Genomic DNA, 23,662 nt, shown 5'->3' with positions numbered 1-23,662 from the left:
TCACGGGATTAGATGGGCAGGATTAGTTAGATACATCTTCTTGGCAATAGGGGGAGGTGAGACCTCAGGTCTATGAGCTGTCCTTTGAGCCTTCATTGGTCTCCCAGGGCAGTATCTTCACTGCCTTTACTTTTACTATCTGTTGTCTTGGTTCAACATTTAGCAATGTGCCGGGCCCCGCATGAGACCCCTCTGGTTAGTTTGAAGCTCTCCATGACATGTTAGGGGAAATGGGGCTTTCATCTCTCGTTCTTGGGCCTCCTCAAGTGTAACTGTGTTCCTGAGCCCCTTGTTTCCCTCTGCCCTTTCCTTCCCAGTCAGGTGTAGACCTGAAAAGATAACATCTCAAGTCTTGCTCTGCTCTTGCCCTCTCTTCCAGGCACCTCCTGTCCCAGAAGCAGAAGGGATCTGTCTTTCCCATTGCTTCTGTGATCACCACAAACTAGTGGCATAAACAACAAAGTATTATTTTACACACTGGAGATCAGAAGTCTCACTGAGCTAAATCAAGGTGTTGGCGGGGCCACGTTCATTTCTGGAGGCTCTGCGAGAGAATTTCTTTCCTTGTTTTTTTTTAAATTTATACAGGCTGCCTGTGCTTCTTGACTCAGGACTCCCTTTCTCTGTCTTCAAAGCCAGCGATGCTGGGGTGAGTCCTCACATTGCATCTCTCCGCCCTTTTGTGTAGTCACATCTCTCTATGACCCTCACTCTTCCATTGCCTTCTCCCACTTTGAAGAGCCCTTGTGATTCCAGTGAGCTCACCTGAGTAATCCAGGCTAACCTTCCCATCTTAAGGTCCTAATTTATCACGTCTGCAAAATCCTGATTGCCGCCTATGAGAATATATTCACAGGTTCCAGGAATTAGGTCATCTACGTGGACAGCTACAGTGTGGGGAAGAGTGGTGATTTTTCTGCCTAATGTAGGCTCTCTGCTTCTTGTCAGACTGAAATGTTCCTATATCCCAACTTCCTTCCCTTCTGCTTGGAGTAGTGTTGGAAAGGCCTTAGGGGAAAAATTGGATTCGTAAGTGAGAGAAAGTATGTTTTGGGGGGTGTATTTCAAAAAATCACCCCCAGTTAGAGCAGTGACTTACTCATGGGGTTCTTTCAGAGTTGAGATTGTGGGGTGCTATACAAATCCTTTGTCATCTGCATAATCCCCTGAGGTAAAAAAAAAAAAAAAAAAAGAGAGAGAGAGAACAGAACAAAGAACACTTTACATATTGTTTCATGTATAATAGATAGCTGGACCGGCTGAACACTACCTTTCTAAAGACCCCCAGCAGTTCCCAAGGACTCTAGTGTCCTAAACGGGAAGTTGGAGGTAAGTGGAGATTTTCACGGTATTATCACTTTTATTTTATTTTATTTATTTTAAGATTATATTTATTTATTCATGAGAGACACACAGAGAGAGGCCAGAGACATAGGCAGAGGGAGAAGCAGGGAGCCTGATGCAGGACTCGGTCCTGGGACTGAGGGATCATGACTTGAGCCAAAGGCAGATGCTCAACCACTGAGCCACCCAGGTGTCCCATATTATCACTTTTAAAACTGTTTTTGCTGTTATTGCATTTTGTTTTCTACACTTAAAAAAAAAAAAAAAACTTTACTATATGGCCTTACCGCCGCTGGGGCTACAGGTAAGTCGGGGGTGGCCTGCGGAGGGAGAGGCAGAGGAGCAGCAGGGGCAGGCTGCCTGGGAGTCACGTGCTGCAGTGTGGTCCAGAGATTCCTTCTGTAGAGCTGCATCTTTCTGGGAGCTTTTCTCTCCTGCCCCTTCCATTTCTAGAGCTCAGGGAGAGTCGATGGCTTGTGTAGACTCTGTGATTTCTGGGGCGCCCTTGGCAACCACCTGCTTTGCAGGTGTGAGCTGAGACTTTCTTTTTTTTTTTTTTTTTTTTTTTAAATTTATTTATTTATGATAGTCACAGAGAGAGAGAGAGAGGCAGAGACACAGGCAGAGGGAGAAGCAGGCTCCATGCACTGGGAGCCTGATGTGGGATTCGATCCCGGGTCTCCAGGATCGCGCCCTGGGCCAAAGGCAGGCGCCAAACCGCTGCGCCACCCAGGGATCCCTGAGCTGAGACTTTCAGTGACAGCTTCCAAGTGTTGTTCCCCTGACCCCTCTACCAGATGTGTAAACCTCTGATTTCCTAGATTAAAACCCTCTGTACTTGGAATACAAAGAGTTGCTCCTGTTTTCTGAACTAAATCCTGACTGATGAAGGTTTTTGTTTTGCAATATTTTTATTTAGAAAATATATGCATTGTAAAAACTTGGAATATGTTAGAGTCTAAAAAAATTCCCACAAGCCCAGTAACCAGAAAAGAGATAACAATTACAAATATTTTAAGAAACAAAAATTTTAAAAGTTATTTTAATTTCTTAAAATATTTGTCCATGTGGCATGGATATATTTTGGATATTTTATTACTTGATATTTTATTATTTTTTCACATCATTGGATAGTCCTCAAAACATGAATTTACATGTATAATATTCCATCATACAGTTAAACTATGAAAGATGTTTAATTACTGTTGGATTGTTGAACATGTACATGAATTTCCATTTTTTACTAGTATAAGGCTGTGATAAAACTTCTTTTACGTGAATATTTGGATATATCTCATATTCTTAAGATAAAGAACGAAAAGTGGCATTACCGGCTGAGTTAGTAGTATGAACATGCTTAATGCTTTATGTAGCCAGAGTCCTCTAAATGAGTTGTACCAATTTATACTGCCTACTTCTCTTTTCACAAGGCTTACACAGGCATGGCCTCCGGGTAGGCTGAGCCTCCATCCCAGGTTTACCTTGGGTAATAAACTCTATGGTAGCTGTGGCAATAGATGGTATTAATAAAAATCCATTAATACATGCCTATGGTGAGGCGGGGAGAAGAAAATGAGACTAGAGAAGATCTAATGAGAGGGGAGCCTGGTTGACTCAGTTGGTTAAGTGGCTGAGTTTGGCTTGGGTCATGATCTCAGGGTCTGGGTTGGAGCCCCCCACTGACCCACCAACCAGCTCCCTGCTCAGCAGGGAGTCTGCTTCTCCTTCTGTCTCCCCCTCCCTCTGCGCCTCCTTCTGCTTGTGCTCTCTCACATAAAATCTTAAAAAAAAAAAAAAAAAAAAAGACCTAATGAGAGAATAGAAGGTAATAAGGTAATGCCCTGCTCTACCCAAACACCCTTCTGATCCTGGTACATTGTCCCAGATGAGGCTTTTCCATCTTTTTTGTTATTAGGATGAGTTCTTTTTTTAAAAAAATATTTATTCATGAGAGACACAAAGAGAGGGGCAGAGACATCGGCAGAGGGAAAGCAGGCTCCCTGCAGGAAGCCCGATATAGAACTCGATCCCAGGACCCATGGATCATGCCCTTAGTTGAAGGCAGACGCTCAACCACTGAGCTACCCAGGCAACCCAAGATGAATTCTTTATCCTGAGGCAGTGAGTTCCTAAGGCTAATAGTCTGCTAGTAAACCTACCTTTCCGTTCTTCTAGATCTGTGTGAAGACAGATTCATAAGCTGGTACATAGAACTGTAATGCCTGATATTTAAAGCACAACCCAGTGTGATCTGTACTTACTTTTCTGGTTTTTTCATCTGTTTTACTCCTCCCCTACAAGGCACATATGCTCTGAGCTACTCTACAGCAGTATCAGTGTTGGAAGAAGTAGTGGTAGTAATGGTAGTAGGAGTGGTAGTAAAGATAGCTAACATAAGGACTTAGGGAGTCTAGGTACTCTTGAAGTGATTTTAAACAGATTAACTCAGACAATCCTTGGAGGAAGCTAATATTACCAAATCTTATATTTGGTGGCATGTAAAAAAAAAATAAAACTGTAGTAGAGTGTAATTTTTTCTCATAATGTCACAAATCAGGAGGCAGTCAGCCCAGAACTTGTGTAAATTGTTCAAGGAAAGTGTCAAGAACCACAGCCTCTCCTATTTCTGTTCTGGCATCCTTAGCATGTAGCTCTCATTCTTGATTTTTTACAAAATAGGTATAGCATCTGAACCCCAGGTAGAAAGAAGGAATGTGTTCTTTCATGTGCCCGCTGAGTCTGCTCCCCCCACCTCTCTTTCTTTTAATGGAAAAGAATAGCAACTTTTCCAAAAGCCTTACCCAATGACTTCAACTAACATCTCATCAGCCAGAACTTGGTCACATCCTCAGCTCTAGTCTCAAGGGTCTCTTGGAATGTGTGCATTTTAATAGAACACATTGCAACTCTGAAAAAAATCAGATAGAGCTTGTTAATAAGCAAAATGGAGTATAAATATTGAGTGGACAATGAACAGTCTGACCATTTCAGATAAGCAAACTGAGGAAATGAAATGAGGGGTTAAATAATTGGCCAAGTTTACATAACTGGTTGGTGATGGAGTAGGCATAAATGTGCCTTTTAGAGAATCAAGCTCTGGTGTTGTGGGTCTGTATATTTTGAGAATCCCTCAACAGTTCTTTTGGTTCAGAAGAATGCACTCACGCACATACATGATTTTCATACAGCTTTAAAGGTTCAATGTGTCTTTACAGCATATTTTAATAGATACTATTTTATTTTATTTATTTTATTTTATTTTTTTAAATTTTTATTTATTTATGATAGTCACACAGAGAGAGAGAGAGGGAGGCAGAGAGAGAAGCAGGCTCCATGCACCGGGAGCCTGATGTGGGATTCGATCCCGGGTCTCCAGGATCACGCCCTGGGCCAAAGGCAGGCGCCAAACCGCTGCGCCACCCAGGGATCCCCGAATGCAGTTTTTAATTGTTTAAGAAAGCCGTGCCCTGGGCCAAAGGCAGGCGCCAAACCGCTGCGCCACCCAGGGATCCCTAGATACTATTTTAGGATGCCCTGGACACCTCTATGGCACTAAACTGAATTAATAAGAACTAAACATTTTTCTGATAAAAAGTTTTGTAAGCTAGGATCTACAGACAATGCAAGGGACAAATACATTCTAGTTTGCATTTCAGTATTTTTATTCACTACTGTTTTTTTTTTCTTCTTGAAATAGGAGATAGGAGTCAAGATCTGGCTTCTAACCTGGCCTTGTGTTCCCCATCTCAGGGAACTTGAGTAGATTTTATCACATAAATACCTGTTCTTTGTACCTGTTCTTTCAAATGAGAAATTAGAAACTTGAATTTGAAAAGCAGTTCAAACTCTAACATTATATACATTTAAGAAGTAATATGTTTAGCATTACCGCTTCTGGACCTTGATGCCACCTGTATGATCTGTTGGTTCTAACTCCTTTTCAGAGTGACTCTGGTTTAATCTTAGGGAGGACTTCTATAATCAACGAGTCAGCAGTGTTTACGCATGAGTCCAGCAACCCCTGAAAAGTCAGAGAAGCAGGTGCTTCTGGAAGCCTTCCCTTGAGGCCCAAACCCACAGGATCCCAAGCAAGAATGGCAGCTTCCATACTGAATGAAGGCACTGGGAGGTGCATCTGGAAGTGAACCAGAACTGGAGCCTCCAGTAAATATTAACACAGGAAAACAGCTGGAAGGACCAGTCCTTTAAAAAGAAAAACAAGGAGGTGGCTTCAGGTGAATTGATGAATACAGTGAAAGGGAAACATGTCCCCCCTGAGACTCATTCACTAGTCCTTCCAGCAACCAGACTCTTCAAGTTAGCCAGCAATGGCCAATTTTGTGGTAGGTGACAACACTGAAAGAGAAAGATAATAGGATCTCCTGCAGATCAAATTTGAACCCCAAAGCCTCTTTAGTGATTAAAATGGGAAACGAGGTTATTGGCCACTTAAACAGTGGAGTTGAAGAAAGATGAGGGGTGGGCAAAGAAGAGAGAATGCAAATTAAGATTGAGGATGACTTTTAGAACTTGACAAATAAGCTTTCCTGATGGCTGAGAATTCAAACCAATGTACTTTCCTGTGTTAAACAATATTGGAACTGAACATTCTTTCCTGTCCCAGTGTGAAATAACACACACACACAGGCAAAAATAGCTTAGGTACTTGCTCTTCAGGAAATATTTACTCCTGGAAGATAAGCTCTGAACCATGTAGAACAGCTTATTATCGATTGCAGCAGCTTGTTCACCAAGACATGCTGGAGACCTTTGCTGGAGACCATCCAGCCAAGATTTTATGTTGTAGACTGGCCAATCCCAACCAGTTCCCTGGTTCTCAAGGCCTGAAAACTCTATAAATATCCTCCCCTGACTTCCCTCTTCAGGAACCAACTAAGTCAGCCAAGGTGCCATTCTCTTACTACATACAACAGGTCTAACAGACTCAGCTTTGTTTGACCAATAAATTGTTTTAGAAGTCATTTGGGCAGTTGACCTGTCACAAGTGAGGTGTTGGTCATGTGTACAAAACAGAAGTTTTATTTTTTATATATTTTTTAAAGATTTTATTTATTTATTAATGAGAGACACACACGCAGAGAGAGAGAGAGAGAGACAGAGAGACAGAGATACAGGCAGAGGGAGAAGCAGGCTCCATGCAGGGAGCCCGACATGGGACTTGATCCTGGGACTCCAGGATCATGCCCTGGGCCAAAGGCAGGTGCTAAACCGCTGAGCCACCCAAGGATCCCAAAACAGAAGTTTTATCATATCATGTCAGAAATGAGGCCACTGTATCATACCAAATGGCATTTACTTTTTGAATATTGGGTTAAATGTCAAGATTTCTTTGGTGCCTTCTGAGTAATCCTTGAATTTTTTTTACCCTTGGAAATTTGCAGAGCTCAGAGAAACTGTATTTCCTGTATCAGTGCTGTAGCAACAGCTGCTCTCTTCCCTTCTATGTGCTCCTCCACCCCCAGAAGGCAGAAGAAGGTGACCAAAGACTAGTAGAATTTGAACCAATGTGCTTCCGAGGATAAATAATAAAGGGTGTTAAACGCATTAACAACCAAACATTTACTGTGTGTTATAGCTCTGGTTTTCCTATGGGAGTGGGGGATACACAGACACCATCCAAATAAATAAGTATATTGATAATTACAGCTTGGAATAAATGACCTGAAAGCAATCAATGGTGCAGTGATTCAGGATGGTGGGTGGGGTGAGTGGGTAGATGTATTGAAGAAGACAACACACACACATGCAAGTGGGGTAAGAGGATGGAGAGAGAGAGGCATGGAACAGTGGTCCTAGCAGAAGAAACAGGATACACAATGGCTGGAGGTGGAAAGCAGCGTGGTGTATTTTCAGAGCTGTTCTCCCTCTGGGCCCTTATGTCTAGATCAGAGTGGACTGGAGGAAGAGAGGCCCAAGATGGGGCTGGAGAGGCAGGCAGATCCCAGGTTAGCCAGGCCTTGGAGGGTACCAGAGGTGCACCAACCTCTTCCTAAGTTTGAAAATAGGTTTTCATCTGGGAAATGATGTGATTGAATCGATGTTTGAGGAGATTTTTAAAAAAGAGTTTATTTATTTATTCATGAGAGACACATAGAGAGAGGCAGAGACATAGGCAGAGGGAGAAGCAGGGATCCCGATGTGGGACTCGATCCTGGGTCTCCAGGATCACGCCCTGAGCTGAAGTTGGCATTAAACTGCTGAGCCACCCAGGCTGCCCTTGAGGAGATTTTTGAAAGACAGGTTTGAAGGGGGCAAGGGTAAAATCAGGGAGACAATGTGAAAAGGTTTGTATTAGTGTAGGCGAGGGGCAAAGATGACCTAGACTAGCTGGAGAGAGAGAGAGAGAAAAATGGACAGATTTGAGATGTATTTTGAGGAAGGAATCATAGGACTTGATTACATGTGACTGCAGAACTGAGGAGAAATGTGGTTCTGCAGATTGAGTCTGTGGAAGTGGATGAGCTACTCTGGGAAAGAAAGGAGGTGGGTGGCGGGACAAAGAAATGAGGCAAGGGTGGAGGAGAAAGGACTTGGGAAGCCCCACCCTTAAAAGTCAGTAGAGAAGACACCAGAAAGGAAATAGGAAGGCAAGGAACACATGGATTTAGGTGGAGGATGTTCCAGCAATTCAAACGTCCATTGGTAGACCAACATATAAACATGTGGTATGTATATGCAATGAAATATTACTCTGCCCTAAAAAGGAATGAAATTCTGACAGATGCTACAACATGGATAAATCATGAAGACATTATGCTAAGTGGAGTAAGCCAGTCACAAAAAGACAATGTATGATTCCACAATATGTTAGGTGTCTAAAGAAGCCATATTCCTGGAGAGTAGAATGGAGGTTACAAGGGCTGTGGGGGAGGAGGAAATAAGTGTTATCATTCAGTGGGTAGAGTTTTAGTTTGGCAAGATGAAAAAGTTCTAGAGATCAATTGCACAAAAATGTGAATATACTGAATACTATTGAATGTTAAAAACCGTTAAGATGGTAAATTTTTATTTATTTTTTTCACCAAAATAAGAATTTTTTTAAGGCGTTTCAAAAAAGGGAGAAGTGGTCAACTGAGTTGAGTATTGCCAGTATTGAGAACAGAGTTGATAGGTTGATTTATTAAGATGGAGACCATTCATGATCTTTCTACATTGACTGCAGTGGCCTGAGGAGAAAACTGGATTGAGACCCAAAGGTTAGGAAGTGGAGATAGCCATGTGGACAGTTTCCAAGAGAAGGTTAACTGAGAAGAAAGACTTGGGGCAGAGTCAGTCGGAGCACAAGGAACAAAGGGAGGCTGTTGCTTTGTTTTAGGAAGGAAGATACTTGCACACATTTGAGCATTAATGGGATGATCCATTATGAAAGGAGAGATTGATGAGGCAGGAAATGGTAAATCTAAAAGAATGCTGTTCTTCAGAAAGCCCTGAGGAGAAGGGGTGGTGCTCCTGGGAAGGAACACATTTTGACGGGAAGATAGATGCTTCCTCTAACATGACAGGAGGTGAGGAGGAGAAGGTGGGAGTGCATGTAGGGGTGGCAGATTGGGGTGCTTGTAGGGCTGGCAGTGAGAAGTGGGTAGAGTTCTCATCCAATGGCTTCTATTTTTTTGTGTAAAATGTGAAGTAAGGTTGATAACACAAGGGGTAGAGGGGAGTTACATCAGTGGTTTGAAGAGATGAAATGTACTGTCATTAGTCATCCAGGGTTGTGGAAAAAAGGAGCTTGCCTGTGAATCACAGCAGGACTGACCCACTGCAGAGAGGGGATGTGGAATTCTGTATTCATTATTTGAAAGTAAAACTACCATATTTTATATTCTAAGATGCACCTCTGAAATTGAGATGTATTCTCGGGTTGTTCTGTGGGATCATAGAGTTTTGGGACATGAGAGATTCCATTTTGAAACTCCAGTTTCCTTTCCCACCAATAAACTCTTGAGCCGGGCCAGAAGCAGCAATCATTTCAAAAGCAGTTGCTCATAACGTTTCAACAAAGCAACTGGCATTCTGATCATATGAGGACAGTAATGTATTAATTCACACCAGGGACAGTTTTGCTTAATAGCACCAATACATTAATCAATAAAATAGTCATCAAAAATGACTCAACTGGTTGGCACAAAATTAGAAACATTTTTTTTCTTCTCTTCTTTATCTAACTCATGTATTTACCTTATCCTTCTTTTTTCATAAAAACCTCATGCTTTCCCCTACATGTGTGGGATACTTTTCTGGTTGCCATGGAACCTGTGTTCCCCCAAGTAAACTTCTGAGACCCCCCGAAAAAAGACTTTTGTTCTTTGTCAGTTTTGCCTCCTTTTCTCAGCTGATAGTCCCAGAGTCCTATATGATTGTTTAGAGTTTAATCATCAGCTTTGTTTTTTCTTAGTGGGCCATAAGACAAAGGGAATCTTATAATCAATGGCATCTTAGAGTCAGTGACATATGGCAGTTTTATCCCTACCAAGTTGATCTGCTTGTGTGTAGACATGAAGAAGCCACTTATTTCAGGGTTGGGTTTCAAAAACAAGATGAATAGGTAACAGCTTGACCAAAGCTGTCAATCTCAAAGAAGCCCATTTGAGCCCACTTAAGGAATAATGTCATTGTAGTGGGATGATGAGCATAGCTTTCTGAGGGGCTCCATTCTTCATTATTGGAAGTATTTCATCTGATGTTTGGTCTACAAAGCCAATCTCAAAGTTCTTTGGCCAGGTTAAGGCTTTATTATAAAATTCTCTTGTAAGTCTAGCTATCATAAAACAACAGTTCAGAGATGCCTGGGTGGCTCAGTTGGTTGAGCATCCAACTCTTGACTTTGGCTCAGGTCAGGACCTCAGTGTTGTGAGATAGAGCCCCCCCCCCCCCCCCATGAGGCTCTGCGCTCAGTGGGGAGTCTGCTTCTTTCTTTCTTCTCCCTCTGCTCCTCCCCACTGCTTTCTCTCTAAAATTGAAAAAAAAGTCTTTAAAAACACAAACATGCACACAAAAACAATAGTCCAGACTTCCTTTACCACGGTGTCCAATATTGGGTGTTCAGAATTGTATGCTAAGTGGAGGGTGGTTATGCAAGATTGGGTCCAGAGGGCCTATGTCCCTATTCATTAAATATTTATTAACTATCTGCTATATCTCAAGCAGTTTATTTTGGGGGGAAATACAAATAAATACAATCTGGGTTTCTGATTTCAAGGAGCTCCCAGTCTGCTATAAGAGAGGGAAGAAGCAAGAGTTGTTACTAGAGGTATTCATTCATCCAATCACTAGGGAAACACATATTCTGTGAGCTCCTACCAAGTGCCAGGCACCATTCTAGGTGTTAGAAATACAGCGGTGATAAAACTGACAAGGTTCCTCCCCTATGGTCCTTAGCTTCTAGTGGGGAAGACAGTAAATCCATAATGTTCCAACAAGCATGATAATTTTTGACTAATGATATATATGAGGAAAAAAATGGAATATAATAGAGAATGGAGTGCTACTTAAGACAGGGGGTTAGGAATACCAATCAAATTACTTTGGCTATGAGTAATAGAAAATCTAACAGTGTCATAAGTCCTAGGAGCTTTAATTATTTAAAAAAGTCAGATGTTATTGATTTCATTAATTTAGTGGTGTCATGAAGGACCAAAGGTTTTTTTTATCCTTGTAATTTCCCCTCCTTATCATGTTGGAATGTTCTTCAGCATCATGGTTGCAAGAAGGCTGCCAATGCTGAAGACATTACATCTTCTTATGGTTCCCAAAGCCAGAAGGAGAAAGAGGTGAGAGAAAGGAGGGAAGATAACTACCCTCACACACACAGTACCTCCTTCATTGTATCAGAAGAAAATTGTTCCTAGAACTCTCTCAGCAAGCTTTCCCTTAAAACTCACTGAACACAGTCACCTGCCCACACTTAATTCAGTGACCAGAAATGAAGACTTATATTGCAACAACTGGTTCAAACTAATTATGAGTCATCAAATGTAGATTTTTGGTAAGAAAGAAGCAGAATGACCTTGGGCAGGTAAATAATGACTGCCAGGTCAGGGAATCTCACATCTCTGAGATGACATGTGAACTGCAACGTACATGATGGGGTGGCTCCAGTCTTGTGTACTGTGGACCATATGGCGGTGCGAAGCAGGGAACTGGGCAGGGGTGGTTGGTCATGGAAGGTCCAGCAGTAGACGAGACACCCAAGAAACAGAATGAGTCAGCCAGGTGAAGCTATGGGTGGGGATGGGTGGAGGCTTTTCAGGTGGCAGAGGAGGCCAATGGAATGGAAAAGGGATATGAACTAATTTGTAAGCTAGAGCAAGACGAACAAGACAGGCTAGGTCACAACCCCAGTGAAGATGATTTCAGAGGGGAAGATTCGGATTCCAACATTGCAATGGTAGCGATAAAGCAAATGTGTGCAAAAGGAGGGGCACTCAGTTTCATCTCACGCTTCAGAGGAGACTCCCTCAAGAAAGAGACATTGGGGTTGAATCTCCTGACTGAGGACAAAGAGTCAGTCAGCCAGTAAGCAACCAGAGGTGGGAAGGTTTTCCTCGGCATGGGGCACAGCTTGCATGGAGGCTTGGACACTTGAAATAACATGATGAAAACACTCAGTAAGGCATTACCACTGTTTAGCATGTGAGTCAGGGCGTGACAGGTGACGAGGCTGGAGGCATGCTTGTGAGCTCTGCTTTATTTAGTTTAGGCCAGTCCTTGCCTTTTAAAAAGTTGAGAGTCCCAGGTAAGAATAGCTGAGTTGGTTTTCTCAGTGTGCAAGGGGAGATTGGGCTTGCATGATCTCCAAAACACTATCAGCTTTTGCATTCCTGGTCTCCAGTAGATGCTTGATAGAAGTTTACTGAACAAATGAACTATGAACAAGCCTCGTTCTTTCCTGCTGCCCATAGTTTGCTCCTCCACATAAACAGATGTGCCCTGGCACAGCTCTGGGTGCTCCATGAAGTGGCCCTGACCCACCAGCCTCCATCAACTTTCCCCTGCATTGGACTGCCTGCTTCAGCTCTTAACAGAGAAGGCCTTATCTATTATCACATGTACGTTTCTTCCCTTCCCAACCAGACTGTGAGCCCTGTGAGGTCAGGGTCACATTTCATGTAACAATGTATCCACCACTATATGGCATATTGGGCACATCGTATACACACAACAAAAATATCAAACTTTCCTATTTGAAGGATGGTCTTCAGTGGATTTTAGTCTCAAAGGGGATTCCCAAATCTCTTGACACTCCCTAGAAGATCAAGAACTATCCAAGAAACAAAAGAGGATGAGAGAATGCTGGGATTAAAAATAAGGGCTGCTTCTCACAATGTTTATAGGAACTTCCTAGTGAAGGTTTTGAAAAATACCACTCTATAAATAAATTTAAGTGTTTGAAACATGGGCTTTTTGAGAGAACTAGGAAGTCCATGAATGCTCAAAAAAAAAAAAAGTTAGAAAGAAATTTTGAGTGTTTCAAAGTTAGAAAAATACGTCACTGCCCATGTTGCCTTCCAAGAGCCTTAGTCCTTATGTCAGTCAGTAGAGGCCGGGTTCTGCTAAGTTAACAAGTAGTTCACAAATTTCAGTGACTAAGAACAATAAGGAGTAATCTTTTGCTCATGCCCATCACAGGTCAGCAAGGCCCTCTGCTTCTGACAGTCATCCAGCGACCCAGGCTACCATTTTGAATTGCTGGTCACCATACAGAACAACTTGCATGACCCCATCTACCCATGGAGAGGTTAGGAATTGCAATGCTACCTTGTGCCTGGATCTAGGGACAACCGGGAACAATCAGAGACCCATGGTATCATAACCCTAGTGACCCGAAAGCCAGCCAATGTCAGAGCTCCAGGCATAGGTACTTGTGTTTTCCATACCCCATTTTCAGACTGAGGCAGATTAATAAGGATGCTAATGGGTATGGTCAAGTACCACAGAGCCTGTGCTGCCACTGTAGTCCTCACTCCCTTGCCAAAAAGGGAAACCTTTGCTTTTTGTGAGAGTCTGTGTGTGTATCACCTAGTGCGTGACTCATCCATTCTCTGGCACCGTGTCCCTCCCACTCCAGGAGCTACTCCCAGGCAGGACTTGTCTGTCGGGCTGCAGGGCCCCTGTATGGGGCTGGCTGCTGGCACCAGGGCAGGGCCCAGCCTGGATGCCTCAGCTTGAGAATCCACCATTCGGGGCTGTATTGACTGCTCAGAGGTACAGGAGCCCAGCCTGCTGATTTTGTTGCAAGATACGATGAAGGAAAGCTACTGACACCCTTGTCTTTAGCTGCGAGGGAGTGGGGCATATGTGCCAGTGACTTTGCTGTCAGCTAGCCACAGTGAGTACTCCCACGTCCTCGTTCTCCCTCCAGTCACTTCTTCTGGAGAGGAGCAACCCATTATGATTCCACAGGTGCGAGGCTTTGTAATTTGCGGCTTAATGAATAACACACACAGCGAATAGGTATTAAAAAGGAATTTGGTGATTTGGAGGCATTTTATGTAATTCAAGAAGATCTCTAGTCTGGTATGAAAATATTTTGTTTTTATTACCCTCTGATGTTTTTATGCTCCTCTGATCCCATCCAAATATCAGAGTACAGGAAATTGAATTCTTTAAAGAAATGTTTTTTTTTTCTGATTATCTAAAAATGATTAAGTGCAAATAGAGAAGTGAATTAACTGTTTTTTAACCATTATTTCCCCTCATCGACCTTTGTAATGTTTTATCTATAATTTGGACTTATTATTAACTATCAACAGCTTTAAAGTCTCCCTAAAAACAGAGGAATATTTTTCCAACTTCACACACACACAAAAATCTATGGCATTAAGAATTTGATTCTGAGCCTTATTTCCTCAGATCAGACCTCAGGAGGAATGTAAACTTTGGGGAGATTTCTCTTTGTTCCTAAACTTATCTGCATTGTGTTAGTCTTTGGTGACAACGGGGTGGGGACTTCCAAACACTTGTGTTTGTATTGGCTTTCACATCATTCCTTAAAATACTGCTATGGTTCATGCTTCACTCTTCCTTCCTTTTCCCCAAAGAATTCTTTATCACCATTTATTGAGTGTAAATTTTGAGAGTTTAGTTCTGCTTAAAAACTTCAGTCTTAAAAAAACAAAACAAAACAAAAAACCAAAACAAAAACAAAAAAAAAACAAAAAAAACTTTAGTCCTTTGAATTTTGACAAAGTCTGTTTTTCCCCTTCTATAATAAACTCACAAGTGAAAGAGTGAGGCCTGAGTTTATCTGACATTATCTTTGGTTTACTGTGTTGAATTTCCTCTTTCAGAGTTCATTTCTATTCATTTAGTTTGGAAACATCAACTTCTTTGTAGCTCAGAGAAATGATTCAAGCACATTGCTGGGCAAATAATTAGCCTTAAAAGACTGCAAAACTTGTACTTTATGCCTGTAGGGCTTGTATCCTAAAAGGGTACTAGCCCAAATCCAGTCCCAATTGTATTTGCATGATACAGAGTTACAGCATCATTGTCTCTTTGCAAAATGAATGAAAATTTGTAAATATAAACCAAGACTCTTATTCAAAGATATTGAGATCAGGAGACAGCTCCAAGCCTGGTGACTGCTTGATCTTTCTAAAATTGGACCTGGCAGCAGGGGCACAGGGTCTGGTGTGGAAGTGGTTTGCCTTGGGTCCAGGCGATAATGGGTTGCAGTGTCCATGGAGAATAATATTACTAAATATGTCAAAAAAATAATAGAACTGACTGAAATTCAGTCTCCCTTTTATTATCAGCATGTTCCAGTGATTCTAAACCTCCTTACTGATAAAATACTTAGTTCTCACCACTGGGGCAGAGCACTCCCACTACCACCGGTCCCTCCCAACTTGGTACTGCGCCTGCATTATGCAAGATTGGACTTAATTCACCAGTGGAAAAACAGTCTGCTTGAAAACACAGTGGGTATTTCCACAAAACCATAGTTTAGCCTGTGGTCTAATTATCTTTAATCCCATTATCTTGGGAATTCGTGGCTTCTGTGTATTTTTTTAAAAATGTGTTTCTCTTAACATAATCTTGATCTCTCAAGCCTTCTGTGTGTTTTTTAAAAAATGTATTTCTGTTAACACAATCTTGATCTCATGAGCCAATAGACTCTGATTTTATTTTTAGTTAGGGCTGAGTCTATAGAATCATGCTGCCTTTGCATATTATTCTTGAATCATTTGATTGCACTGAACAAGCTCCTAAATCATAGTACTTTAAGTCTCAAAGGTGATTTTAATATAAAAATATTAGGATCTCTCATAGAACCCAGGGCATGAAATACAAGGTTCTGAGCATCACCAGGACTCTCTTCTTAAAAACTCTTTTTCCTTCTTGGTGTATTTGCTTCATTTTGTACTGTTCTTCTTTTTGTGATTGGATTCTTCTCAGTTGCATATCACTAGAGTCTGGTCTCAATTCTGTGTATTAGTATCACCTGGAGAGTTTTAAAAAACCCCATTCATCTCTAAATGTTAACAATTAATGTGATCTAGGTGAAGGGATGTGTAGGTATTCACTGTAAAATTCTTTCAACTTTTCAGTAGTCATGAAATTATTCAAAATAAAATTAAAAAGTTTTTTGAGAAATACTAGTGTTTGGACCTTGCCAGAAATTCTGCTTCAATGGTCTAGACTGGGGTCCAGACATTGGCAATTTTTTTCAAAGCTCCTTTTGGAATTCAACCAAAGTCAGAAATTACTGCTATTGGCTGCATCTTCTTCAGCTTCTCTAGAAGAGAATGAGTCCCATTTCTTTTCTTCTATCAAAGTTTGAAAATCCCTGGGGTGAGGACTAATCAGCCCAGCTGGGGTCAGCTCTGGCCAGGTCCATCTTCAAAACAGCTGCATTCACAGTAAACATAAGAGATGTAAGCAATTTCCAGGTAAGATTATTAATTACAATAATCATAACAGGTGTCCAGTATATTCTTCCAAAAGAAACGCAAAATGAGTTCTGAATGGCTAAATTCGAGAACATCTGGCTGTTGAGAAGTCAAATACTTTTTTTTTTTTTAAAGATTTCATTTATTTATTCATGAGAGACATAGAGAGAAGCAGAGACTTAGGCAGAGGGAGAAGCAGGCTCCATGCAAGAAGCCTGATGTGAGACTCGATCAGGGGACTCCAGAATCATGCCCTGGGCTGAAGGTAGATGCTCAACCCCTGAGCCACTCAGGTGTCCCCAAATACTTCATTTTCTACTATAGCTATTTGTCTTTTTAAAAAATATTTATTTATTTATTTATTTATTTATTTATTTATTTGGCAGTAAGGGCAGAGGAAGAGGGAGAAAGAGAATCTTAAGCAGATTCTGTGCTGAGCATGGAGCCTGATACAGAGCCTGATCTCACAACCCTGAGAGCACAACCTGAGCAGAAACCAAGACTCAGAAGCTTAACTAATTGAGCCACCCAGATGCTCCCCAGTTATAGCTATTTTTCAAATTATGTTTTTGTTTTGAAAGAATGGTATGATGGGGAATGATTTTGTTCTTTTGAAAGTTTTGTATAGCAAAATACAAATTAAATCTATTTAACAACAAAACAAAAACTCTGTCCATATCAAAGCAGGCCTTATACATTGTTATGCGTTAAATACCATGAATGAAGGTCCCTTCTAGAAATAATGTTCCTTTGCAGCAAGTATACATTTTACGCCATAACACATCTGGTGTTTAAAATGTCACATTTCCATAAAGAAGTTCTCTGAATTGGTTATGAGTTTGAGTCACACCTCCTGCCACACTGATCTTGCAGGAAATTCTCAGTCTTATCTTTGAAGGGGCTACATCTTGAAGGGTCTAGTGAGAATTTTGGGAGTCTGACGCAGTCTCAAATTGTCTCACAGCTGAAAGAGAGTAGTGCTATCACTGCTGTGCAAGCTTTGGGGTGTAGACATTTTGTGATGGTCCCTAATGCTGTGAATCTCTGACTTTTGGTGCCCTGTGCCCCTGAGTTACCCATGGAAGTGTCTGTCATCTCCAGGGGCATGGGGTTGCTGATGACCGGGGAGTCTGTGCTCTGAGGATGGTGGAGGGGTGGTAATTGGTGAAGAGAAGCAAGAGATGCGTGAAGCTAATGCAAAACGGCTGAACATGGCTAATGCCATGTTTCCAGCTGGTTCCAAAAAGAAGACGGGGCTTCCTGTAGCAAGAACTGGACTTCAGGAGAGAGAAAGACTCTATGATTCTGAAGGAATCAGAGCAGGAAGCAAGAGGAGGAAGAACAACTGAAGACAGAGGAGCAGTTCTCCATACCCTTGGGAAGTTGCAGAGACTGGGCTTGATCCGGATATTTTTTGACCACTGAGAAAATAATCAGTGTGATCTCAGTGGACCTGGCTGCCAGAGAATAGAGTGGGGCACAGAAGTGTCAGTGTGGGCAATGCAGGCGGAGTATTGAGGCCCAAAGACCAGCAGTGATAGTTCAGCTCAGCAGAAGCCAGCATAGTTGGAGGCTTATCCCAGCATGCTTCTCTTCTGATGCTAAAGAATAGCATCCCTGGGGAGAAAGGAAGAGGAAAAGATGGAACAAATATCGAATTGATCAAAAGAGACCTGTTTAAACTGAAAATCAATTAAGTTTGCCTTGTATGGGCAAATTTTCCATCATTGGTTCAAATAGGGCTCCAGGCCTAATTAAATTCAGTCATAGTGCAAAACCCAGTGACATCTGTGCCAACCTAGTTTCATGACTGCTAAATATGTACTGCTACACATAATCATCTTGGTTTTTGTGTACTTGTCCTAAAGACTTTAAATACCTACTCTTCCTCATTGGATTTATCCAGAAGGTCTTGCTTCCTTCCAAAATGCTGGCTGTGCCTGAGACGCTCCGCCTCACTCACCTGAGCCTGGCGTGTCTCAGTTCTCTTTGCCTGCTGTCCTTCTTAGGGGATCTCATCCGTGAAAGCCATTTCAAAACTTATTTGGTGCTAACGTCTCTTCTGCCCAAGGACTGAATTACAAAAAAAATCACCCTTTGAATAGAAACACCAATGCCTTGACTATTTACTCATTCATTCAAACATCCCAAATGACAATAAAATAAGCATTTTTTAGGCATTCAAAGATTAAGAGAGTTTGCCACACAGAAATCTTCATTAGAAGAAGTTTAAAAAGATACATTCCAACAAAAAGTAAAGTGAAAAGAAAAGTCATGTAATACAAGAAAATATGTAAGGAACCAAAAGAGGAAGGACATTTTTTTTCTAAGCATAGGATTGAAAAAGATGGAAATATCCTGTCAGGTTTAGGAGTTAAATGTCTCTTTGTTTTCATACTGCTTTTTTATTTTTGAAGATCTACTTAAGGACATTTTTCTCTTTCTATTTATATTAAAAAATAATTATTCATTACTCTTCCATACATATGTTATGAATAATTACTTTCAAATATACGTAATATAAATGCGAGAGTACCAAGTGTCAAATGTGAGACACTTGAGGAGCACCAACAAATCCTGGACCTTTTTCATCTGAAATAACTACTTTCAATTTGAAATAGTAATCTGAAACTCCCAACTGATGATCTAGTTAAAAATATCTCTGGTTGAATGAATATGCATATTTTAATGTAACTTTTTAGACATTGAGTCAAGAAATCCACATTTTTAATCCCTCCACTGCCATGCTGATCAGAATAAGGGTGCTCTTTAAAATTTCTCATTTTGATATTCCCATTTTGTGAGAAGAAAGAATTATTACTCATCAATGAGTGTAATGAGGATTTATACTACATAAAATTCAAATTTAATGTTTTTATAGATATCTGTATTTCAGAAATAATTCTGAGATGATGAGACCCTTATGCATTTTAATCTTCTAGTGGTTATTTTATAGCTATTAACTATTACACACTTTTATGCTGGACTTGTTCACTTCTGAGTCTTCATTCAGGTGGATAATATAGCTCTGGGAGACTTTTGCAGAAGTATAGGGCATTACAGCTCCATGTGTTGCACAGCCCTGATAGTAGCAGGGCTTTTATAGAAAAAAGTGCTGAAGCCTATTGAAAGCTGAAAGATGATAGAAGTGCTTGGGAGGAAATTTGCATTAATGGAAATACCTACACATTGAGACAGATTTCTCCCTGTAAGTACTATCTAAATATTAGTCCATTTATCTCACTTACTTTGCTTCTCCTTCTGTACTTCCTCTCTTGATTAGTCTCATCAAAACTCACCCAGATGCTTAGTTTAGAAATAATCAACATCATGTTTCTTTCGGCTACATTTTTCACATATACTTCCTTTCCTAAAATTTGCTTACACTTCTAAAGCTAATTTTTAATAGTATTCACTTCTTCACTCCTTCTTCTTTCTCTTTTGGTTATGGGGTCTTTTGAATCCATTCAAATGCCATTGCCATGGTTCTGGTCTTTATGATTGTTCACCTGGATTAAGGAATGGCCTCTCCACTGGCTTGCTGACCTGCATGTCTGCCTTCTCTCCTACCCTCTACACTGTTGGCAGAATAATTTTCTTAAATGAAATCTGATCCTGTCATTAAAGGACTTGATGGCTAATCATCCAGGGAAGAATCCCATTGCTGACTGAGGCACATAACCCACCTCACTTTGACATCAACACAGTTTTAGCTGATGAGCTACATATATTTCTTTCCCATCACACACCTGATGTTCTGACGTTGTGACCTTCACAGTCATCCCTGAACACTGATTTATAGTTCCTGCTTCCAGCCTGCTGTTTCTCTGGAATACTGTTTTTCCTTGCCTCCCGCAAGATCCACCCCGAAAGTCACTTGTTTGTGATGGTCCTTCAAATACCCAATAGGGAGAGGTTATGACTTATTGTCATAGCTTATGACTTTTGTTATAAAGTATATTTGGTATACCTCAAAGGGAATACTTACGACGTTAATTTATATTTATATTTTCTGTCTTCCTTAATTACACTTTAGATTCTTGAAGACCTTGTCTTCTTTGTCTTCATAACTGTCTCTGGGGCCTAAGTTGTTCTTGCATGAAACTGGCCCAAGATAAATGTTTTCTGAATGAATGAATGAAGAAATGAGACTCAGAGAATTTAAGTATTTTGCCTTATTTCATAAAATGAATCATGAGAATTAGAGGAAGAACATAGATCTTTTGGCTTTAAATTTATTTCATGCTTTTCCTGCCACAATGTTAAAAAGTTTATTTTTTCCAATTAGAATTCTGATTATTTGTAGAAAATATATTCTATATATCTCTATATAAATTCTCTATATGGAGAGGAGTATGGAGTATGTAGAAAGTTATTCTATCCTTTTATCATAGTTGTTAATACGTTGGTGTCCTTCCAGTGTTTTTATTTGTTTCCTTTAAAAAATATTTATTTATTTATTAAAGATTTTATTTATTCATGAGAGACACAGAGAGAGGCAGAGACACAGGCAGAGGTAGATGCAGGCTCCCCGTGGGGAGCCCGATGTGGGACTCAATCCCAGGTCTCCAGGATCAGGCCCTGGGCTGAAGGCAGGCGCCCAACTGCTGAGCCACCCAGGCGCCCCTAAAAAATAATATTTAGAAGTGAGTAAAACCTTGGTGAAAATGAAAGTAATAAATCATCCACACGCCCACCTCCAGAATTACCTGCTATTAATATGTTGCTATATTTGGCTCCAGTCTACTCACTCCCTCCTTTTAAAAACACTCTTTTATTTTGGTAGAAATAATATATGCTTATGGTAAAACAATTCAAAGAGAGCAGAAAATTTAAAGGATATAATGCAAGAAACGATGTCCAATTCTGATACCAGAAAAAGCCATTGTTAATTATTGAATAGTATTCCAGATATTTTCTGTGCACATATGCTGATTTATAAGGACAGATAGATTGATGCATAGATATAAAGAAAAGCAGAAAGCAATACAAATACAAAAAGGTGATTATACCATATTTGTTATCTTTAAGTGAAAGTTACTAAATTCAGTTTCATTTAAATTAAATACAAAAAAAGAGAAACATGTGAAACCTAAGGGATTTTTGAACTTCTAAGACTTCCCCCCTTACAATAATATCCAGGGATATTATTTTCTAGAAATATCTCTAATGTTTAAAAGAAGGATTATGAAATTTATTAAGATTGGAGGTAGCAAATAAAAAAAAAAAACCCTGTTAATTTTAGGCACTGTGGATTTATTCCTTTCTAGAAGGATAAGGTTTTAGCACCCTTATATTTTCTTTTAGTTTTCTTTCATCTCTTAATTTTTGACAGCTACATTATATTTTTATTTTGATCTTTTCTCCCCTCTAAATTTCAAGGAAATGCTCTTGTGTTATATCTCAATACTCCCTTTTATCTTTGGTTACCCTTTATGTGTGTTCATTTTCAGAGCTTTGTTTGGGTTTATTCTTACTGTGGGTAATCTTTGTCTTCCGTGTCTAGTACCTTCTTTCTGTTTGCAGTTCTCTTTTTCTTTCTCATCAGCATTTCTGCTTGATTTTCTCAAGTATGACACTTACTTTTTATTGTTTCTTTTGTGTTGAAGTTCCATCAACTTTTCTTTTCTTTCTTTTCTTTTCTTTTTTCTTTTCTTTTTTTTCTTTTTTCTTCTTTTCTTTTCTTTTCTTTTCTTTCTTTTCTTTTCTTTTCTTTTCTTTTCTTTTCTTTTCTTTTCTTTTCCTTTTCTTTCCTTTTCTTCTGAGAAAGACAGAGAGAGAGAGAGAGAATGTGCAGGCAGGGGAGGCAGGGGAAGGGCAGAGAAAGAGTCAGAGAGTCCCAGCAGGCTCCATGCTTGCATGACACGGGGTTCCATCTCACAGGCCTGAGATCATGATCTGAGCTGAAATCAAGAGTTGGACACCCAACTGGCTGAATTACCCAGCCACCCCCATAAATTTCTAAATATTTTCATTTTGGGGTTTTTATCTTAATCTGTTATTTTATCATTTATTTTTCAAGCTGATGTATGATAAAAAATCATAGCTTGAATTGATTGCTTGTGTTTGTGTGTGTGTGTGAGAGAGAGAGAGAGAGAGAGAGATCCTATCAATAAGTCAGTTTCCCTTTTCCATATACAGTCTATCACCAACATCCAACTCACAAATTTCTCCTGTTAAAATAGAAAAAATAAAAGGATTCTCACATTTTGTCTCTTACTATATTTCTGGGCACTAGTGAGATTTCTGAAGATTTTTTTCTGCTGTAGTTTGGCTAAAAGAGAAAGAGAAAGGAAATATAAAAGCTTAAGCGCTGTGCTCTGGTTCTACATCCTACTTCATTTCAAAATTTTCCACTTCTTTAAAGAGTCTTTGAAGCTATTCCCTTAAGTTCTGCCCCTTTTCTCATTTTTTTTTGCAATTAGTGAAGTTTTTGCTATTTTTCAATATTTTGTTCGTGTTGGTGGAAACTTCTGTGATTCATTTTCAATAAAGCATTGTAACTGAGAAATCCCACCAGTGTTTTTCTATAGATGTGCATATTATTAAGAGACCACCTTATTGACTGATTTTTCCCATTAATATTACATAACGTATAATTATAATGTTTAATATATTAATAAATATATAAATATATAATACTGTTACCTCATACTAATATATTATCAAACCTCTTCATGAATTTTTTAAATGTTTGTGTAATATTCCTTTACATAGATTTATCAGAATTTCCTAACCCCTCCATTGTTGTTTGATATTTATAAGGATTCCGTATTCTTTTTCTGCTACTATATGTACAAATTTGCCATCAGCAAATCTGCAAATCATGCTTTTTTTTCCTGTATAAGTTATTTCTCTACGATAGAGTCCCAGAAGTGTGGCAGTGCTACAATAATTTGGGTTTACCAGGATTTTAGCATTCCTTTCCAAATTTTACACACTTTTATAATTTCTCTAACTTATCCTGGCAGCTTCAGACTGTCAGATAAATTCTTTCCTTGGTTTTGTGGTGACTCATGAGGCAGCTGATTCTTGGGGCACACCTATACTAAGTGCCTAACACACATGCCCATTGCACATGTTCATCCCTATTTACTATTTACCTTTCAGGTGTGAGTAATCACCCATTACTTAGCATTGCTTGAAACTGCCATGCATTAGGCCATTCAAAAAAGGTTTAGAGAAACCCCTGGCCAAGGTTCAGGGAAACCAGTGGAAATGATTTAAAGTTTAAAAAACCAGGCTTTTGAGAAAACTGAGGGCTCATCTGCACCTGTAGGTAGGTAGCTCTGTGGGTGTAGCTTGGGGCGTGGAGAGCCATCCTTGCTCCCAAGAATCTGGCCTATTGACCTGGGTTAATGCCTCTATTTCCAACTGTGGAAGAGGTTACCTTTAGAAAATCCCTG

The 23,662-nt window shown here is 40.1% G+C and overlaps 1 protein-coding gene across 2 annotated transcripts in view; it reads left to right on the top strand.

Moving 5' to 3' along the window:
• The first annotated feature begins 13,441 nt into the window (after positions 1-13,441).
• LOC144317414 (putative adhesion G protein-coupled receptor F2P) overlaps positions 13,442-23,662 on the top strand; it is a 37,386-nt gene continuing 27,165 nt past the window's right edge. For both annotated transcript variants that reach the window (XM_077903735.1, XM_077903733.1), the window contains exon 1: positions 13,442-13,690. The gene's annotated coding sequence lies outside the window, so the exon portion shown is untranslated. The remainder of the gene's footprint in view (positions 13,691-23,662) is intronic.

Source organism: Canis aureus, chromosome 7 (genome assembly GCF_053574225.1).
Source record: "Canis aureus isolate CA01 chromosome 7, VMU_Caureus_v.1.0, whole genome shotgun sequence".
In the NCBI taxonomy this organism is placed as follows: domain Eukaryota; kingdom Metazoa; phylum Chordata; class Mammalia; order Carnivora; family Canidae; genus Canis; species Canis aureus.
This window is presented reverse-complemented; position numbering and strand designations above follow the sequence as displayed.